This window comes from Ischnura elegans, chromosome 1 (genome assembly GCF_921293095.1).
Source record: "Ischnura elegans chromosome 1, ioIscEleg1.1, whole genome shotgun sequence".
Taxonomy (NCBI): Eukaryota; Metazoa; Arthropoda; class Insecta; order Odonata; family Coenagrionidae; genus Ischnura; species Ischnura elegans.
The window spans coordinates 108,666,888-108,689,081 of NC_060246.1; the positions used below are offsets into that span (position 1 = coordinate 108,666,888).

Consider the following 22,194-nt stretch of genomic DNA (forward strand, 5'->3'; position numbering starts at 1 on the left):
CCCTTTTATAAAATGCATGCACTGGAAGGGGAGGTCCTCCACACGGATTATGAGATATTTCCTGTCTTTGCTTCTGTGGTTAGACCGAAAGACCTAGGCGAAAAGTTGATCTTTCCAAGCCGTCAAATTTTACTTGCTTTTTCAAATAAAAAATGGCATAGATAAAAAGTATTGAAATAACAACATTCCTGTTGCAACGCATAAGTATTCTCTATTCAGGATATGTAACAAAGAAGTACATATTTCCTAGCATGCATTGACGAAAATCTATCGCCTTTTCCTTCCGAGAATATTCCCACCCATATCGCCCATGGAGGTGGCAAGATAAAGCGAGAAACTGGTCTCAGCGGCGCCATATTTTGTTTTCTTGGGATCAAACTCCCTTAAAACTGACAAAGTAAACGATATTTTCACTAAAAGTAACTTGGTAGTTTTCTTCAAATTTAATACGCAGCATATTGGGATCTACGACGTAAGGAACGTAAGAGTGTAGGCGACTATTTTTTACCTTACAAAAATCCGAATTTTCTTATCGTTAAGGGTGGTAAGGCCGCTTTACACGGTGAATTTTCATTCGAATGATAATTCGAATTACTTTGCAAATGACCATCATTCACCGTGTATAACGGAAATACCCTGCATTCGAATGATCATTCGAATGCAATTTCAGGCAGGTTCGAATTTGCTTAAATGATATTAGCGCACGGCGTCCATCTTGCCATTGGCACCACCTCGGAATTTTAAGATTAGTATACATAGAAACTTTGGAAGCACAGTAACCCATGCGATAGCTAAAATAATTAATATGCACTTAGAGAGAATATAAATTCACAAACATCTATTGTCTAAAGTGGCTAATGAGAAAAATTACTCTTGGGATATTTAATGAATAAAAACGTCGTTTTCCTCCTAGATTGCGTCTGTGTTTTCTCTAATTTACAATTATTAAACTATATTTTATGATTTGAACGCTTAAGTTCTGGGTGAGACTCTCAATTAATGACAAAATCTCTGTTTCTTCGGTGAACTCGTTCTAACGAAAACGAGCCGTGGCATATCGGCCCACCTAGGAAGTCACAATCTCACAGTGTTACCTATAAGTAAAGGGGCAAACCCCATAAATAGACCATGAACTTCAGTGTCCACTTTCTTCCCCTGCATCGATATTTAAAGAACTCTCAGGGGGTGAATAATCTAGGTATCTACTCATAAAGCCTTTAACTTTAATTGGGCGTAATATCCCACAAGATATCATGAGAGCATTCATAGCTTTGCGGTAATGGGGAAGTAGCAAGCAATGAGATAATGAGCGATATTAATGGTATAGAGCGTTCCACATTTAGTTGACAGTATGGGCTCTTATGGAGAATCGTTTCCCATGTTAATCTCCATAAGGCCAGGAGCGCGGTGTTGTCAACAACAGCACGAAAATTAAAGTTGCGTTATACACTGATTAAAAATTTTATTCTAATGTAGAAAAAGGTGCTGCATTCATTGGTGCCAATATTTTTTCGACAAAAATTATAACAAAAGCTATAAAAAACATTTCCGTAATTTTCCGTCAGAAACGTGTATTTTTTTACTTTATCTTCTTCTCGCAATTTCTGCCTGACCGTTGTCTGTATTGAATTGAATTTTTTTGCAAAAAATTTTTCACACTACTTTCTGCTTAAAGGTCTTCACCAATTGTACAAATATTGAGTTTTAATGTTGTTATGCCGACGTAACACACTTTAGGACAAGAAAATTTTGATTTTTGCAAGGTAAAAAGTAGTCGCTCACTAACTTACGTTTCTTACGTCGTAGGTCCCTATATGCTGCGTATCAAATATGAAGAAAACTACAAGGTTATTTTTGGTGAAAAAATCATTAACTTACATCAATTCTGAAGCGAGTTACAAGGTTTTGATCTTAAGAAAAAATATAACGGTGCCGCTGGGCCGGGCTTCTTGCTTTTCTTGCGCGCAGAGGGAAAATTCTCGGGCGGAAAAGGAGTTTTTTGTCAATGCATACTATGAAATGTATTTATCTATTCGTTTGATATCCTAAACAGAGAATACCTACTCATACGTCGTAACAGCAGTGTTTTTATCTGAATACATTGATACACGAAAGTAAGCAAGTGGCTTAGAAGTAAGACTCTTTCGCCTTGGGTGTTTAGGTCCCATCGGGGAAACCAAGAAAAAGAATATCTCATAATCTGTACCAAACACTACCCCATCCAGTGCAAGCATTTACAAAAGGGGGCTTGGGTTTTTTCTGAGTTCCTTTCATAGGGTACCATAAAACCTGCCCCAAAAGCGACCCAGGCCGAAGGGGCCGAGGGAAGAATTTACGAAGGCGTTCAGTTTGTCATTGCATTTTTTTGGAGTGAACAAGTGTTGTGTGGTGTATTGAACTTGAGAATTGCGAAGTGTGTTTTACACTTATCTTTGCTGTAACACGCCCAATCAATATGTCCGATACAAAGAAGAGGAGAAAAGGTGAGAAGCTCATAAGCCGCGAAAGACGGTTGGTGCTCAAAGTCTTCTCGTACATGAGGAAATCTCTCAGCATTAGTGAGACCTGCCGAGAAGCTTCGAAGGCTACTGGGTGCTAGGAGTTCACTATTTACAGAGTGAGAAAGGAAAGCTCCCGTGGTCCATTGGTAACTCCTTCAAAAACTAAAGAAATTAGACAGCCTTACAAAAATTCGAGGGCAGTGATTTTCGACGGTTTGGTGAGATCGGGAATTATAAGGAAGGTACATGAATCCTTCGTGAAAATTATTCCTCCGACTTTAAAATCCATCTGAAACCCGGTGAATATGGATAGTATTCTCCCAGATTACAAAAGGACAACACTATATCGTCTTCTTTTGGACATAGGCTTCGTGTACGAACGCAGGGGGAAAAGAATCATCCTTATCGAAAGGGATGATATTATTAGTTGGTGGCACAATTAATTATCTAAGGTAGCTAAAAAAATATCGTCGCGAACACAGGACGAATGTATTCACAGCCGACTGTTGGATTAATGTTGGACAAATAGTGAACATTAGTTTGCGAAACAAACAATTAGAATTTAAGTATACCGGGACTAGCCACGGTGATAACTTTACGGGAGTCACCCGCAATGCACAATTGTGCGAAAAAATCCACAGGGAAAAAATCATTCGCCTTGACCGGGATTCTAACCCGGATCCCTCGATTTCCGGCCGAGTGCTTTAGCCAGTTAAGCTACCGAGGCGTCATTCTTCCCTGTGGAAATTTGTGGACTATACCGGACATGGTGGTATGGACTGCCGAGCATATTATGCGACGAGCAGTCCAAATCGTGCGCATGGCGCCACAGCCGGAGAGTAAAGCCCGAACTTTGAACACATAGAGGTGTTCTCTCTTGACGAATTTAAGTATACCGGGACTAGCCACGGTGATAACTTTACGGGAGTCACCCGCAATGCACAATTGTGCGAAAAAGGGAAGAATGGCGCCACAGGGTTTCCACAGGGAAGAATGACGCCTCGGTAGCTTAACTGGCTAAAGCACTCGGCCGGAAATCGAGGGATTCGGGTTCGAATCCCGGTCAAGGCGAATGATTTTTTCCCTGTGGATTTTTTCGCACAATTGTGCATTGCGGGTGACTCCCGTAAAGTTATCACCGTGGCTAGTCCCGGTATACTTAAATTCGTCAAGAGAGAACACCTCTATGTGTTCAAAGTTCGGGCTTTACTCTCCGGCTGTGGCGCCATGCGCACGATTTGGACTGCTCGTCGCATAATATGCTCGGCAGTCCATACCACCATGTCCGGTATAGTCCACAAATTTCCACAGGGAAGAATGACGCCTCGGTAGCTTAACTGGCTAAAGCACTCGGCCGGAAATCGAGGGATCCGGGTTCGAATCCCGGTCAAGGCGAATGATTTTTTCCCTGTGGATTTTTTCGCAAAACAATTAGAAAATCCGCGTCAAGCTTTCCTTGCTGGACTAAATACTGGGCTTGGCCCCCACTTCCCGAGGAGGGCGATTTGCAATTATACACGCAGGAACGGAAAATGGGTTCACAAAAGGAGCATCGTATGTGTTTCTGTACAAAAAGAACTCAATGGATGAGCATGAAGAAGTGGGTGGCGAGTGTTACGAGAGATGGTTTGTGCACTCACTACTTGCAAACTTACCCGAAGGATCAATTATAGTGGTAGATAATGCCTCTTATTACTCAAGGAAATTGGAATCCTTGCCTACTACAAGGTGGAGGAAAGAGAACATTAAGAAAATTAGCTTTGAAGATGTCAGCTTGAAAAGAGATCTTTAATTTACAATAAACCAATTACGGGAAATTTTTGAAAAATTTAAGATTGATGATGTCTTATACAACATCGCCTTTCATGTAATACTAGCTAGAGCCAAAACATATTGCATAATATGGAAGGAATAGAAATTTTGTCTCATTCAGGAGCGGCTATAATTTTTATTATCCTTCAATTCATTGTTATTTTTTACATTACAGATTATTCATTATTCAGCTTGTGCATGGAATAAGTTCGTACATGAAATAACAAAAGACTTTTCCTTTTATATTGCAGCAAAGTTATTGTAATTTACGCTAAAAAATTCCTTAATTTACGTAGTCTTTCGTGCGATCCCTAACTCCTTTTTGAAATAAACCATTTTGGCGCTCTATTATGTGTGGTTGCATACGCTGTTAGGATGCCTGCCGGCGGAGCGGAAGCTTGGCAACACTGTTATCCATAAGGCCCGTACTGTCAACTAAATGTGGAACGCTCTATAGAAAGAATGAGGATGCTGAAGCGCACTCCTTCGAGAATAGAGTAGGTCCCTTCCTTTTTTCTCTTCCCGGGACCCGTCTTCTCTCGCACAGGAATGACCTTTGCTCGAATGCATTGTAAAGGATGTACACTAGGGCGGATCGCAAAAGTCGATTTTTTTCAAATCCATCTGGCCCAATGAAAAAAGTTGTGGGACCGATCAAAAATAAGGCCTGAAAATTTTGAGACCTCTAGGTGAACCCCTGATCCTCCCTCAAATGCAATTTAGGGGGGAGGGTCGAAATTCAAAAAATATAGTATTTTATGGTCATTTCCTATAGATTTTCCCGAGTTACTGTCCTTAAGAAAAAATTTCGTGCATTTTGACATATCTGCCACCGTTTAGCCACAAAATGCCTAATTTGAGTCCGCGTCCGCGAAGAAAATATTCCAACCATAGATCTTTTATACAGATGAAAGATCTATGATTCCAACGCCCACGTAGCGTCGCGGATACAAGAGCCTCAGGCCGATCCCCTCCCATCCCCGCTAGCTTCTACCTCTCCCACGCCTCCAATACAGCAAAATTCATCCCGCGTATGCTGCTAGGAGGTCGTTTATCTGTGATAATATAAATCGGAAGATGGTAGAAGGTAATAAAGGAAGCGTAGTGAGACGACTTGCCCCTTATTAGGCGCCTCGTCGGGGTTAAACAAATCGATGTTACTAACTTTTAGAGAAGTGACGAAATAGTTTTAGATCCGAGAATGCAAGAAAGGAGCCTACGGTCCATGAAAAGGCCTTTCGAGTGGCTATAAAGGTGTGCGAACTATGGTGACGCTTCCCTTCCATTATGTGTGTGACTAAATGGATTTAGCGGCGCAACAGGAAGTACTAAAACTTACGGAAAATGCGAATAGGCCAAAAGTAGGGTTTTTGCTGAAGTACAAAACTCAAGCACTTTTGAAAGAACATTTGAAATAATGCGATATTTTTGCGTGTAAGTGCAAGAAGGAGCATAATGTTCCCCCCAATGAAGAAGTATGTTGAGAGACCAGCGGACGAAACTCAAGATGATGGCTGCTGGATTGAGTCCTAAAGAAACTCGACAAATGAAAAAAAAAAGAATCGTCGGAGAGCGTTGAGTCGACATCGTCAATTCTTGTATGGGAAAATAGTATCAAAAATTTTGAATTCAATTGATTCGGCTTTAACTTTGTGAAAATCCATGTTGAAATGAAAATGTACAACCTTGGTATCTTTTCACAGGAAAAATTTATTCGTACGACGCGTTTCGACGCTGAGGCGTCATTATCAAGTACACTCTTGTAATATCTACAATCCAATATATAGCCAATTCTGGCAGGGGTGGAGGGAGAGGGTTATACAGGGGGGGAAAATTGGGAAGGAGTGGGAGGGTTGGTGAGGGAATGGTTGGGAAGCGTGATTAAGCCCACGCTAGGAGAGGCAGGTAGGGTTCCTGGGCCGGGGGAAAGGGTTGGTTTGGAAAGGGGTAAATTTTTGAGGTTAAGTGCAGTTGTAATGAGTGGTGAATTTCTTAGGAAAACGATGTCATTAAGGACATGTCCCAAACCCAAATTTCTTTTTATCTCCAACTCCTCCAGGACGTCCATCTTCCTCCCCTTCTTGACTCTGTGTAAAACGTCCGGTTCGAAGTCACTATGATGTCCCTCTTCCCACAGGTGTTTTGCAAAGTGGGATTGCTGTAGATTCCCCGTGCGTAAACACCTTTTGTGTTCTTCAGTTCTGGTCCGGAACGCCCTACCCGTCTGCCCCACGTACACTGCGTCACAATCATTACACTTTAGTTTGTATATCCCGTTGCATTCCCATTTTTTCACTTTATCTTTTGTCCTGTTGAGGAGATTTCTTAAGTTATCGTGGTTGTAAAACGCTGGTCTAAATTCCTTGGGGAAGACACTGGATAGTTTTTCAGTCAGCCACCCGTAATACGGTAGTTTACACCATTTAAACTCACTGTTTTCTTCTTTGTTATGGTATAACATGTTGTTGGTTCTGATATATTGTTTTTTTTTGAGCATTTTTTCCACCAAATCGTCTGAATAGCCATTCCTTTTTGCTAAGAATTTAATAGTATTCAGTTCTTTTTCGAAATTGTTTATAGAAAGGGGGATGTCCAGTAGCCGGTTAATTAGGTAGTGGAAAGTGGATAGTTTTTGTGAGAAGTGGTGACGGGAGGTGGCTGGTATGACATGATCTGTAGCGGAATTTTTCCGGAAAATGGCGAAATCAAATTTCTCACTCGTCTTTGATATAGTTAAGTCAAGAAAATTTAGTTTCCCTTCGTTTTCAATCTCATACGTGAATTTAATATTGTTGGATTGGGAGTTTAGCGAGTTTAAAAAGATGTCCAGCTGTCGAATTGAGCCCGTCCATAATGCAAAAATGTCATCCACGTACCTGTACCAGCAGTGAATATTTTTTGTATTTTTATGAATTGATGAAGAAAATTTTTATCAAAAATTTTCTTCATCAATTCATCCGAAGAAAATTAAACTGAAGAGAAATCATCCGATTTTTATCTCTACGTTCCTCATCAAATAAAAATTCAGGACTAAACTCAAACTGGAACTTCTGCGTGAAAAATGCGTCTGCCAAATGTGATAGAGGTATATGCAAGAACCAAGAAACAGCAATGACCGTCCCCGATACTTCAGTTGACGCAAAAATCATAACTTCGTAAGAAACCAAGGTAGTTTGCAAGAATTACTTACGTAGACAGAAAAAGATGCTAATTATGAATACGAAAAAAGAGGTATCAAAGGTGTCATCAAAGGGCTACATTTTTATGGAGTGAAAGACTATACTTTTGTCTGATGAAAAAGGCAAGAGCACTTATCAATCCAAGTTTAGAGGGGAATGTGTGATGTTGGTTGAAGAAAAAGGGTCCCACTTTTGGGTTAGCCTCCCCCGTCGGAGGATTAGCAAAAGTTATAAAATCTGCGATTCTCGATTCCTTTCAGAGTGAAAATTAGATACACAAAAATAAAAAGGATTTGAATGCGATGGTGAATACCGCCCAAAAAGGAGGCATCATCCCTATGCTACAAGCATAATTCCAACATCCCTTGCTATGTGAGTAAACTCCTCTCGGGATTCCCACCGGGTTAATTTTTCCATAATGGCAAACGCTTCATGCTCCGACTCGGGGCTCGTCATCAGGGATAAATTTTGTTTAATCCCGAGAAGAGTTTACCCACCTCATTCGCCGGGAAAGCATCAAATCAGATTTAATCCCTTACACAGGTCTATTTGCTAATTTCACTAAGTTGACTTAGATTTTCGACATAAACATTGGGAGGGCAATATAGGGACCGAATTTGCGTTGTTGCGAGGATGCGTTTGGCGGCCAATCCGAGATTTTTTTAACTGCTGGATTTTAATATCGACTTTAAGGACTACCCGCTGATGACGTATTAAATAGAGACCACAGTACCTGCGGCTATATCTAACCTTAGTGCTTTGGATTTTCAAAATTCTATTGATGAACGTTCAAATTTGAAGTTAAATATTTCTTTTTATTATTTATCTTTTAAATATTTCATACGGACGAGAGATTCGTGAAGAAATTCACCAAAACTTTGTTGACAACAGCGAAAGACGAGGAATGACACTGACATAAGAAATACAGATTGGAAAGCAAATAATTGAGTAATTCTTTCGTGATTGTTCCTCCACAGACGATACTAAAACATTAAATAGCAGTTAAACTAACGAAGAAAGACGCACTTGGTGTGAATTTTGGTGCATTTGGGGCGTGAGAGAGGAGTGCGGGGAGGGCACGCGAGCGGCCTTCGCCAAAAATCCATTGAGTCACATCTGTCGGACAATGCCGAAATTGAAGCGCATATCCAAAGTTCGCACACCTTTATAGCCACCCGAGAGGCCTTTTCATAGACCGTAGGCTCCTTTCCTACGTTCTCGGATCTAAAAATATTTCATCACTTCTCTAAAAGTTGGTAACATCGAAAGAAAATTAATTCCCCAAGGCCGTACTCTTTGATGGGCAGATGTATATCAAATCCATCAAAGAGTACGGCCTTGGGGAATTAATTTTCTTTCAACAGTTTAACGGCCGTAGTTCGTTCAATCCCTTATATTTGGTAACAGCGATTTGTTTAACGCCGACGAGGCGCCTAATAAGGGACAAGTCGTCTCACTACGCTTCCTTTATTACCTTCTACCATCTTCCGATTTATATTATCACAGATAAACGACCTCCTAGCAGCATACGCGGGATGAATTTTGCTGTATTAGAGGCGTGGGAGGGGTAGAAGCAGGGATGGGAGGTGATCGGCCTGCGGCTCTTGTATCCGCGACGCTGCGTGGGCGTTGGAATATTTTCTTCGCGGACGCGGATTCAAATGAGGCATTTTGTGGCTTAACGGTGGCAGATACGTCAAAAAGCACGAAATTTTTTCTTAAGGACAGAAACTCGGAAAAATCTATAGGAAATGACCATAAAATACTATATTTTTCGAATTTCGACCCTCCCCCCTAATTGCATTTGAGGGAGGGTCAGGGGTTCACCTAGAGGTCTCAAATTTTTCAGGCCTTATTTTTGATCGGCCCCACAACTTTTTTTCATTGGGCCAGATAGATTTGAAAAAAATCGATTTTTCCGATCCGCCCTAATGTACACCCGACGGGACCCCAAACGAAAACACCCACCGGCCTTCACCCTCGTGGAACCTTTGCTCTAAGCTTATTGTGTCTTTTTTATTGGACTAGACGCTGCGGCGTCAATACGGGACTCGATTTCATAAGGTAGGATTTTTCTGAGCGAAAAACAACGTGCAGTTCTGCCCCAAATTATTTTTTACTTACTTTATAATTTACCGAATCGGAAGAAAAAAAAGACTTCGGGTAACCCTTGAGGAGTAATTTTCCTTATGATCATATTCTAGAGCGCACTATCTTGTAGCACAATCATGGTTGCGCTGCAGCGAAAACAACTTATTATGTACTTCGTTACGGGATCACAAAACGCATGACTTATGAAAGTTTTCCGCTATCATCTCGTACCATTCTAATCCCTCTCATTACGTAGAATGTCATACCACCGAAAGTCAAATATCGTTAGAATCGAAATACCCTCTCGATAGCCGCACCAGTGCGCATCATTTCTGCGCACAAAATTCGCTGAAATCATTCACCGTGTAGAGCGGCCTTTAGTCGACCGAGTCGAACGACCTACTCTGTGATCGTAAGGGACTTTCCCATTATATCACGCAGTTTTCAATCGCCGAAACAAGTGGTAGTGTTCTCTTGCTCCACCCTTCTCACGTAAGGTTCTTCGTAAATCCTTGCGTTAGGTGAGGCCGCCAAGTTAAGTGCGGAAGTGCATTGCAATGTGATACACGTGCTCAAGCATACACCAGCCAACGCGCAAGTCTCCGACCGAGGAGGATGTGAAGACCTAAAAAAAAACACTGGAGCTGTGAACTGTGTCTTGAGAAAGACGAAATTTTTTCCCCGACGTGACAACACACCGATCCAAGGATCCAACACTATTAATCAAGTGGACAGTCAGCCTACGTCGGACACAACAGCGATGAGATACGCTACCTATTCAGCGAGGATTAAAAGAAGTTTAAATCACTGATAAGAACCAAGCGACTTTCTCGTACGAAGTAAGTGAAAATAATATTCTATTTTTGCTTTTTCTTTTCTTATTCGTATTAACAATATATTCGACGAAATTCCAATGGAACTGTCCCCCGTAAATGACGTAGCAATTAAATTGCAAGTAAAATTGAGTGATTTCGAATTTATGACAGTAAAATTTGTGCAAGGTTCACTAAAAATCGCAGAGAAAAATAAAGTGTCCCTATTTTTCAGTGAAAATGTAGTATACAAATAATTTGCATCTCACTTGAAGTCGATGCGACGTTGGATGGTACTGACTACATCTGCCGGCGAATAAACAGAATATCAAAACCACACACTCCAGCTGCTATTTGTGCAAGCTTTATGAGGCAACGAAAAAGGAATCAACTCCTAAGAATGCGGAGTACCGAGAATAATTTCACAACTTAGGACATTGGACGGCACTAAAATGCATCGTCCATCCCCTACCAAACAATATATATTGGCGAAGAACTAACATAACATCGTATGTAACTCTTTACCTTCGCAAGAGATCTAAAAAAGAAAAGCAAAGCAATTTTTATGGGTAAGTAATTACACTATCCTTACTGTGTAGTCAAAGGGAACGCCTAAGCCATATGCTCACAAAGAGATTTAATTATTGATTGATCTATTTTAAGAGTTAAGGACCTAAACAACAAGTGAGCAAACCCAAGATACCGATTCCGGTTAAAAATTTCTCCTTTTAACTAGGGATGGCCGGATCGGATACCTCGGATCCAAATATCCGCGGATATTGCCCTTCATTGGATCCAAAGTCGCTGAAGACATCGGATCGGAGTTCGAAATTTTAAATAATAGCTTCAGTGAATACAACACCCCATAAGGGCGGAAAGAGTTCCGATTCTCTCTTCGAATGTGCCGTCGCATGCGATTCTTGTCCTACGCCACTGGTCAGTGGTTTATCCGAAGATGTTTCCTATCTTCATTTCCAAACCCAACCGTAACAGTTTAGGTCCGGAATATGTAAATATGTTGAAAAAAAAACAAATTGAAAGCCTATAAAAATATTAAAATGTGTTTGAAAATCTAAAAAGCATTCCTTCGATTGTACTTATCCGGAGTAAACTTCAATAATTACTTCGCTTTAATGCAGGAATTTAAAATGCATTTGGATCCGAAAATATCCGATCCGAAAGATCCGGCTCCGAAAATCAAAATTCCGATCCGAATCCGGATCCGAAAAAAATCCTGGATCCGTCCATCCCTACTTTTAACAATTACTAATAACTCACTTTGATGAATTAAAACTATGTTGTAATCATAGTGATGTACACACATTAAACAGTGACACTTAGGCCTAAATTAAACCATCTATTTTCAATAGTTTTGTAGCATTTCAGAACTACCGTATATTTTGAAACGACCGCGAAGGAAAGAGAGGGGGGATGGGGTTATTCGTCCACGAATCCTTCTAATGGAAACTGATTGGTTCGTCACGAAACTGATTAATTCGTCACGTAGTCTACATTCGAACCGGACGTAATATTTATGCATAAAGGTACGCCAACCTCCGAAAATAAAATTTAAACGTAATCATGCTTGAACCTCCATCATCCGTAAGTTTACGAGACCTTGAAAATTTTCTGGGGTATCAAATCGGAATAGACCATCATCATAATATTATCACGTGAAAACAGGGTTTTGATGAGGGACTTAAGGGACAAATTATCAACTTAATAGACACACTTTAGAAAGATATGGACTGTTGGAAATGTTGGGTGGATTTAATCTCACATGTCACTATTATATTTACCGGAACAATTATAAGTCCATGAACCTAAAATCTCACTCCACGATCAAATATATACCTAGGTATATGATATTAAATCCCCAGAATCGTCAATAAAGCACAGCATACACGAAATCTCAGAATTAGTACGAAACATAAAGACAACAAGTTAAACATTCATCCGGATGTTCTAAACAATTACATCTCTACCAGAAGGATGCCAATTCCGCCACAAACCTCCATCACCAATAAGACAGTTCATCTTGATTACTAGTTCTTTTCTCACGCATCAAACATTGAGAAGTCGAAAATCGAGATGAGGGTTATGGGGGCTGAAAACGAGAGCATTATCCGGTAAAGAAGACAGGAGATTGCTAAGGGATTTACAGCATCTGGATAGAGGAAAAGCTTTCTGCAACCAGAAAGAATTCCAATAGATATGGGAAGGTTCCAAACGTTTTGTACGGAGAGCGGCGGTACACGGATGTGAAAGATGGATAGCCATAAAGTAAGATAAACACTACTTAAAACAGTTGCGAAACGTGGTTGTGTAGAAGTTGAAGTTGACATTATGAAGATTTTTTTCCCTGTAAGAATTTCTCCCATGGTAAGTGAATTTCACCGCCAATCAAGCTTATGAGCCTGATCTATACCGCCAAGAACGACGTAAGCGTTAGAACGGGGTGGAGGCTTCTAGGAAACCCACATTCCCTTGCAATGTCATTTTCGATGGAACCAGAGGGCCTATAGACGAAAGTAAAATGCCATGGGAATCATATAAGAACGTAGTTTTACACGGAAAAAACTCTTCTACTCTTCATTCTATCTCTAAATCCAAATACTTCGTCCCCCTTCCTCTCTCACCAAACGTTCGATTCGGTGACATGAGGTTTAACATCCCTTACCGCTACGTATTAATCCGTAAAAATAATGATGCCACAAAAGAAGAGGCAAGAATGTTGAGATAACAACCCATTACTATCATGAATCCGAACTTGAAATTGTAGCACGTTTATAATTTCGCCACGAACAACCCTCGAGATTTTCGATAAAAGTCACGACAAATAGTACACAGAGAGAATACCTACGATTCAGATCAGAATGTGTGGAATCACAAAAAATGAGAATTCGATTTAAGTTATGATGTTCAGACCTATATCAATAAAAATAAGATCCATTCCGAAAATGCGAAGTCGTACATCTACATATTACCCTGCGAGCCACCTATCTGGGCGATTTACAGAGGGTTAACCATCATCATCGCGCACTGGAGGAATAACACATACTTACACCAATATACGCTGCGAAACAAAGGACACATAAGCTAAGTGAATTATCTATAATTTACTTATGAAGGCAAGGTGTACCCACTACTTGAGATTCAATCCTCTCGATAACCAAAACTAAGTGTTAATATGTATTTAAGACGGCATTGGTTATTCTCTATATACATAAACCATCTAATTGCCGAGTCTATTTTAACGATAAAAGAATACAGCATAAGAAAACCCTCGGCTTAGTCTCTTCTCTGCGTGCCCAGTGCATGCGTTTATCCAACTTTGGCGCAACCACATTTAATGCTACTACTAAATGCTAGACGAGTCTTTGCATATGACTTCCCCCATGAAGGTAAATGCTTAACAGCTTTTTAGGGTCTTTTTCTTACAACTTTCCTGTTACAATGGGAACCATTTCCGATATTTCTCCAGTCTATTTCAGACTCGTAAGCGATGTAAAATTTGGCGAGTATGATATCTCGTTGTGATTTCATGACACGAAAATCACTTAATTTATTTTAGAGCCGAACTTCGATCTTTTTTGAACAAATAAAATGTAAATTATTATCAAGCCCAGATGGTCAAGTCTGTTACGCTGTTTTCTCCCGAAAATGGGAGAAAGGAGTTTCGTGAAGCGCCATCGCGAGAGTTGTTTCCCACCCGGTCTCTCGCACTTTTTTTTCACCTCCGTTGTTGACCGTAGATATCAACAAATAGTAGTGAGAAATGTCACCGTTGTTCACCGTAGATATGACATTTCACGATCAAGCCATCAAGATCAAAGCAGTGTGTGAACTTTGTTTTTCAAGTTTATCAACGAATAGTAGTGAGAAATGTCACCTGTGCCACTGGCGTGGGCTAATTTAAGGCTTTAAACCCGTGAATGAATAGTTGTGTTCATCATAACGAGCTCTGTGATTGTAAGTTGTGCGTGATGAATATAAGTTTGGTCGTGACTTCCAGTACTTCGGAAAAATGTTTTTCGCATAGAGCGCGTAAGAATGTTTTTGGCATGCTTGGTTTCATTGTGACCAAATATTCCACGATATATTCCTTTTTCTTCGCTACTGAATATTAGTATGTCTCGGTATATTTATTCTACACCGCAAGGTACGTAACATTTGCGGCACCCATAATTCAAATTTAACAGGTGTATGCATTCACGGCTGAAACGATGTGATTTCAAAAAGTTGTCTATTTTTAACTATAAAAAACCGGAAATTACGAGTTGAAATTGAATAAAATATATACAAGATTATATAGAATTTCCTCTCAGTATCCGGCGTATCCTGAAATTTGGATGCCAACGCAAGCAAAGTGCTTGAATTATCTGGACAGGAGAAGCTTCTCGAGTTAGCAGAGTAAAAACAGTTCAGGGCAACGCACTTGTTCACAAAGCAACTCATTACATAAAACTTTTTTTTTCGAAATATTCACCATATCCATGCAATGGTCATGATGTGGGAGGCCGTCATCCTGATTCCGTTATTATAAAAGAAAAAAAATGCTCTTACAAGATACACGGACCCTTGGTGGGTTTAGCCGAATCATTCTCTCCTCATTCCATCCCATTCTATCAAACTTTGGCGCAACCAGGTTTAATGCTACTATTAACTACGAGACGTGTTTTTGCATATGAACGCCCCAGTGAAGGCAAATGCTTAAAAGCTACATAGCGTCTACTCTAACTACCCCGTTTAAATGGGAGCCATTTCAGAAATTTCTCCAGTCGATTTCAGAATCGTAAGAGATGTAAAATTTAGCGAGTATGATATCTCGTTGTATCTTCATGACACAAAAATAACTCAATTTATTTTAAAACATAACTTCGACCTTTTTTGAACAAATCTAATGAAAACAGTTACCCAACCCAGGAGTATAACGTCATATTTTGGCCACGCCTATAGCTGCAAATACAATTAGTTGATTAATCAAGTCTAATGACTGATGACCGACTTGTTCTCGCACAAAAACTCGTCGTGTTATTTGGTCATTCATCACTGAGATCAGATCAATCGCAACAGGTTGGCGACACCAGCAAAAACCTGGGAAATTTCCTTTGTTACCGCCAGTGTTCCTTTAGGTGGTGATGTTCTCGATTAAATTTTTGTTACCATTTAATATAACACTCACGACGAAGGATCTACATCTATCTACATCTACATAATACTCTGCGAGCAATCTCTAGGGTGCTTGTTAGGGGATGATCAATCACTACTATGCAGCATGCAATGCACACCACACCGTCCAAAAAACGTCACGTATACTAAAAAATTATACTACCACATGCTGTTATAAATAATAACAAAATTAAGAATCATGCATTAAGTTTTACATAGGTTAGTAGGCTACACTGCAAGTCATGCAATCTATTTATGAGTTCTATCGCTGCCGTTATAATCTCTTATTGATCGTGGAAAAAAAGACATTCTGAATATAACTGTTCAATTATCTATCTCTCTTATTTTATTTATATGATCTGATCTTCCATAGTATGTTGGCGTCCGTTACATATGGTTAACTTCGTCAGAAAAGACACTGCTCTAGAATTTATCTAAAAGGTTTAGTCTATTTTTCAATCTACGGTCCGACAGAGATTCCCATTCGAGTTTATCTAAGAGGTCAGTTACACTAACTAGACTATCGTAACGACCTTTCACATACCTGGCAGCTCTTCTTTGCACGCGTTCTAACTCTGTCATTAAGACTTTTTTATGAGGGTCCCAAACACTGGCAGCGTATTCCAAATGTGGTCTAATGAGGGAAAAGTAGCTAATTTCTCTCACTTTGTCGTCGCAATTTCTTAATATTATTTTTTTAAACTCATTATGCGATTAGCTTGACCGGTTATTCCCCGAATATGTTTCTTTCACGATAGATCATTATTGAGGCAGTTATTCTTCTTCAAGAAATTCAATACTACGCATTTTTTTAAATTTCATTTTAACTGCCATTCATCGCACCACGCTTGGATACCAGCAAGGTCGTTCGTAAGCTCGTATCCATCTTCAGTAGAATAGGTTTCCCTGTAAACTACGGCGTCGTCTGCAAATAATCGTATCTTTCTATGTACCACTTAATGTCATTCATATAAAGAAGGAATAGGAGTGGACCTAAGACATTCCCCTGAGGAATGCCAGAGGTGACTCAAACCTCGTTGGAGAATGCACCATCAAGTACCACTCTTTGCACGCGGTCCCTCAAAAGTTCCTTTATCCAGGAAATGACACCTTCAACTAAGCCGTAAGATTTCAGTTTTATAATTAACTTTCCGTGGGTACCCTATCAAATGCTTTTTCGAAATCAAGATTAATCGCGTCATCTGGAATGTTGTCTTCTCCGAAAGAAAAATGTTGTGGGCGAAAAGCGCTACCTGGATTTTGCATTACCTACTTTTCTTGAATCCATGTTGATTACGCATTAATAAGTTTTGCGTGTCTAGACACGTTCTCTGACGCCTCAATGATTTTCTCACTTCCGCGTCATACCATCTCGGTTCGCTGCCTTCTTTTTTGTTTTACTAGGGAGGTAGCTATTTATTCCCGAAGTTACGAGCGAAAGAAAATCTTTCCAAGTACCCTCTATATTTAACTTAAATATTGATTCTTGAAACAAGGGTATAGCATTTTTCAGATGACTCTTAAACCCATCAAAATCAACCCGTGTAAAATTGAAAACTTTGCAGTTACTATGGTCACTAATTCCTGGCGGCGCTCACGTTCATTACCTCATGAGGTATATTTTTCGCTTATAAAACAAGAATACATTCTCCTCTGTTAGGTACGGATGCTGTTAAAACAATGATACTTTTTATTTGCATGAGCCCCTAACAGGCGGGATAGGAAATTAATATTGGAGCTTATAACCGCAAGAGACAAAAAAAAATTCGCCCGAACAGGGACTTGAACCCTGGACCCTCAGATTAAAAGTCTAATGCTCTACCGACTGAGCTATCCGGGCTTTCAATGTTTAGGTTGATTAGTGCTTGTTACATTTATCTTACCATAACTAAGTGCGCTACATCCCGTTTTCAAATATATATTGTTGTGGACTTAGCCCTCACCAAGCACCTAGCACGCTTGTGGTGAATGTATGGAAAATAAATTTTTCCAGAATAAAGAAACAGTAGGGAAAAACGTACCACTGTACATGAGCATGATACCCTTCTGGTAAATTCATCATTTTTGATGTGTATTAGTACTTGGCATAGAATGAGAATTGATGTAGTCACTGCTTTTTTAGGCGACTGTAAGCATTCTAGGTAGGTAATAGGTTATTTGCCGTGAGTGGATTTCTTATACTCATAATTATTACCCTGCGAACCACTTCTAGGATGATTGACAGGCGGTGAACCATCATAAACAAGAACCAGAGGATTTAAATTTGCTTCCACGATGATGCACTACGCAACATGTACCTACTCTACATATAACACATCAACTATGGAATTAATCTATATCCCACGTATGAAGATCATGACGCGTATTTACTCATATAGAAAGCCAAAACTTGCCAATGATTAGTAATTAATGTACTCTATCCATGCACGGTTACAAAAATGCTAACTAGCTTGGTACCGCGAAAGAACACATTGTATACAATGCCTAAAAGTGAAAGAGGAAGATGAAGTAAACTATGGAGAGAATTGAAGGACGAGAATATACCTATGGAAAAGGATAAACATGCATAAATCATCCTAGTGAGTGACGCTATTAATTTCATCTCTCGATGAAATTATATTTTCTGACAACCTTTAGAAAATTATAGGTGTATCTGTACTAGGACATATATTGTTGTAGTGTCCATTGCCACGACCACGCATGTAACACCCAGTGTAATCAAATGTTATCTCAAGATACATAAAACGTGGAAGTGTATTCACATGTTAGTCTTTTATTTTACGGAATATGCTGGTTGGCGGTAACTATCACCACCTGCATACATGAGTAGATAAGTGATATTTTTATTGATATTCTATACCCTGCCCTTGTATTACTCATGGTCGATCGGTCGTTTTTCGCCACGTTTTAATAGATAAAACTTTATTCCATCATCATCAATGAGGTACAGGCTAATTTTGGAATCTTTTGACTATTTTTGTACCATTGTTTAACGGAATACTTTATTAAACCCTGCATACGTTCCAGAATTTTTTAATAATACTTGGCTGCTGTTGAGTGAGCAAATGGTGGACTCTTTTTTTGGGAAAACTTTTACATAAAGTAGTAAAAATATAATCCTTTGGAAAATAGTGACTGGGATACTCCATCAGAGTATTAATTAAAGATATGTCTTTGCATACAACACGTTTTAAATGAATAATAAGCTCCAAAAAAAAGACCTGTCAAGCGGGAGTGAAGCTTTCTCTTTCAATGCCAAACTGAAACAAGAAAATTCTAAAAAACGCTTCCTCATCCTATTCAGTGATGGATCCACGATTATTACAAAAGAGGATCCACATGTCAGCCTTTAAATGTGTTGTCGCGCACCGCGCATTTAAATGGTTTAAAAAAGTCGCTCGCTTTTCAAGAGGAAATAAGGTATAATTAGGGGTTTTAACTGAAATGTATACACACGATGATATCACCACCTGCACAAATGAAACCATGATCTATCAAATTCATTACTTTTCAATGCTACTCCTCCTGTAATTAGAAACATAATATCGCAAACCGTAAACTGGAATTTGTATAAAGAATTCTCGGTAAATGCCCAAAAAAAAGGTGTAAGTAATAAGCTACCTGACTCTAGTGAGGGAAGCCTCGCTTAAAATTAGCTTTTAGCGTATGGGGCCCTTATGAAGTAGGACTAATTGCTGATATCAATAGAGTACAGGGCAGGGCGGCCAGATTTGTGACGAGTTGTTACGGCAAAAAGTGCAGCGTTTCCAGTATGTTACACGAGTTAGGATGGGAATCTTTACAGGAACGTAGATCGAAGTATAGACTTAATTTACTCAGTATATTCGAAGAAGATATTTTCTCAGACGACGGGAATCATATCCTTCGTTTACCGTCGTACTATGATAGACCTGATCATGTGAAGAAAATAAAATACATAGGCTGCGAAACAGAGAGATTTAAAATGTCATTCTTCCGTTGCTCTATTCAGGATAGCAACGTTATCTCAATTAATAGGATTAATAGCGTTACTCTCTTGGATACGTCATTGCATCTCTTTTTCCATAGTCTAACCTAGCATGTAGTTTCTATAGGAATTACTAAACATTGGCAAGTTTTTTTATATCAATATGCACGTATATTTGGTAGTAGGCGTGATATTTCTATGACCGTGCAGTGTGCATGTGGAGGTCCTCTTGCATGCTGCATGTTGGTATTTGGTCACCCCCTGCCAAACACCCTAGAGGTGGCTCGCAGGGTATTATGTAGATGTAGATATTTGAAACAATGAATTTTATGTTAAATTAAGTAATAACGCCTCGCAAATCTTTTAATCCCTCCCGCCAGGAATGAAGCTATATATTTCCCAGTCTATAGATGGCACGTTGAAATCTCCAACTACAATCAATTAAGTATTTATCAGGATTATGATTAAGTATTACTCTCCAACATTTTTCGTTTTCCATAATATTATTGAAGCTGGGGTTTCAATGCTTTACGTTCAGCACATGCAGCATGAGCTTCTGTACACATTTAAGATAAGGTTTCCCCCATCCACAACAGTATTTCCCTTTCTAAAGAACCCTTCCCATTCCACTGCCGTTCGCGTGCGACATAACATTCGCCATGCACTCCCAAGGTTTAGGGGAAGCAATTTAAAAGACCCTCCACTGAACCTTCATCCCTTGAACCACACAGGCCTTCGGAATCTTCAGAAGGGCTTTAAATCCGACGGTGCCTTCCCCAATGTTCCCCATCGGGTACGGGAGGTACAACTCGTCTGCTGATGGCTAAAAAAAGTACTGGGGAATACCCTTCTGTCCATTGAGACCTTTTGAGAGCAACCCTCGGCTGATTGGGGTAGACAAGGGACGAGTCTCCTTGGGCTTCGCGAGGCAAGTGCACTCAAAGCATTCGACAAGGTCGTATGCTTGGGGCACAGAATAGAAACCTGACGGAATTCCGTCAGGTTTCTATTTTGGGCATGGGGACTGCACGGATGGGGCGCCAGTCATGCCTAGGCAATGTAATTCTGGCGATACATAAAAGAGTCCTACGAGAATTTAATTTTCACGGACAATAATTTCAATTGATTGAATTAGAATTGTATTTCGGCATAAATAATCCGTCTGCTTAATTTTATTCGGCATCAACTTTGTCTTGAACCGTATTTTATTTACTTATTCCCATATCAACGAATACAGTACAAATTGGCCATTTTACATCGGGGTGTTGAAGAGATTTTACAGTGGAACGTCAAAGAACAACTACGTCCTAGATAAGGGCAGCCTAACCAGGCGTGACTCGAACTTGCGACCTCTTGTTTGGCAGGAAGGAATGCCGCCACCGAGGCCGGAGAAACCTTAAATCAGTTTAGAAGAGAAACCTTAAATCAGTAATGCGTATTGCCCCAACAATACGGTGGGCCAAAAATGTATTTCTTTCAGGATCATATTGTCACTGTGCGGGAAAGTAGTTGGAAACTTATGTCCGGGTCTCAGATCCGATTTTTTTAAATATCAGATAATGTTAACTCTGCCGCCAGAGCTCTGGCAGCAGAACCCTGACTTTTAACATTTTGCGAAAATTCGGGCCGAATTTTGAGACAAATACCTACGGAGAATAAATCACAAACACTAACCTCGTTTTATATGCAAGATTTTCAATACGGCCCTATCTGCACTGTCATTGCGTTCGTTTTGTATTACGTGATATCTTTGTGCCCCCTCCAGAACAAAATCGTGTACACGGCCTTACTTGTGCCCCCCACCCCAGAAAGAAATCCTGGATCCGTCCCTGCAATCAGCGCGTCCCCCTCAATGCCTTGTTGTGTGTGGCATCAATTCACATTCCGGCTTTTGGAAGCCGAACATTCAGTTGATTTACTTTTTCACAAATTGCGCTTGTCAACAAAAAACACTTTTGTCTGTCCCAGACATATTGTTGGGTGATCCTATAGGTGTTTTAGGTCTGGGCTCATCACGTCTAGTTTTCTTAGGACAAGCGGATTAAATAAGGGCTCAGGGACGTTTCAAAAATAAATCGTGATTTTCAAAAATGTGAAAGAAATGGGTTACTTTCTCAGGATTTTTTTGCATATTTAATACATGGCAAGTATCCAGCAGTAATATGATAAAATCTTGCTGAATTTTCCTTGGCGCCATTTTCCATGTTTTCCTGGTGGAAACGCTCTTTAACTATCACTAACAGCGGCAGGGGTTGATGGAAATAAGTCAAGAGGTGACTCGAGAGATTGAAATTTTAAATTCATATTGCAGCCCTTTTTTATACGATTTGAGATTAGCAACCAGATTGCGATAATTTTCAGCCATGATATCTCCTAGAGAATGTTCAATTACATTTTTAATGCTTTTCACACGCTCTTTTCCGTTGAACTCGATTGCTGTTGAAAATCCAAATACTTCAGCAATTCATTTATCTGTGGCCAATTAAAAATTCCTTCTTTGATCTTTGCCTCACTGACTTAAGTGGATATTGTTTTAAACAAGCCAAAACCTGAACCATTTTTATCCATGGATTTCACAAAATTTTAAAAAGCCCTGATTTAATACGTATTGATGGCAAGAGAATATTTTTCGGATCGACCAAAGGCTGAAAAAGAACATT

General features: G+C 39.7%; 1 non-coding gene across 1 annotated transcript; it reads right to left on the minus strand.

Annotated features, from left to right (window-relative positions):
* Positions 1–17,334: 17,334 nt before the first annotated feature.
* On the minus strand, positions 17,335–17,407 carry Trnak-uuu. Its single transcript has one exon. It is a non-coding gene; the product is annotated as a tRNA-Lys (tRNA).
* Between the last annotated feature and the right edge of the window lie 4,787 nt (positions 17,408–22,194).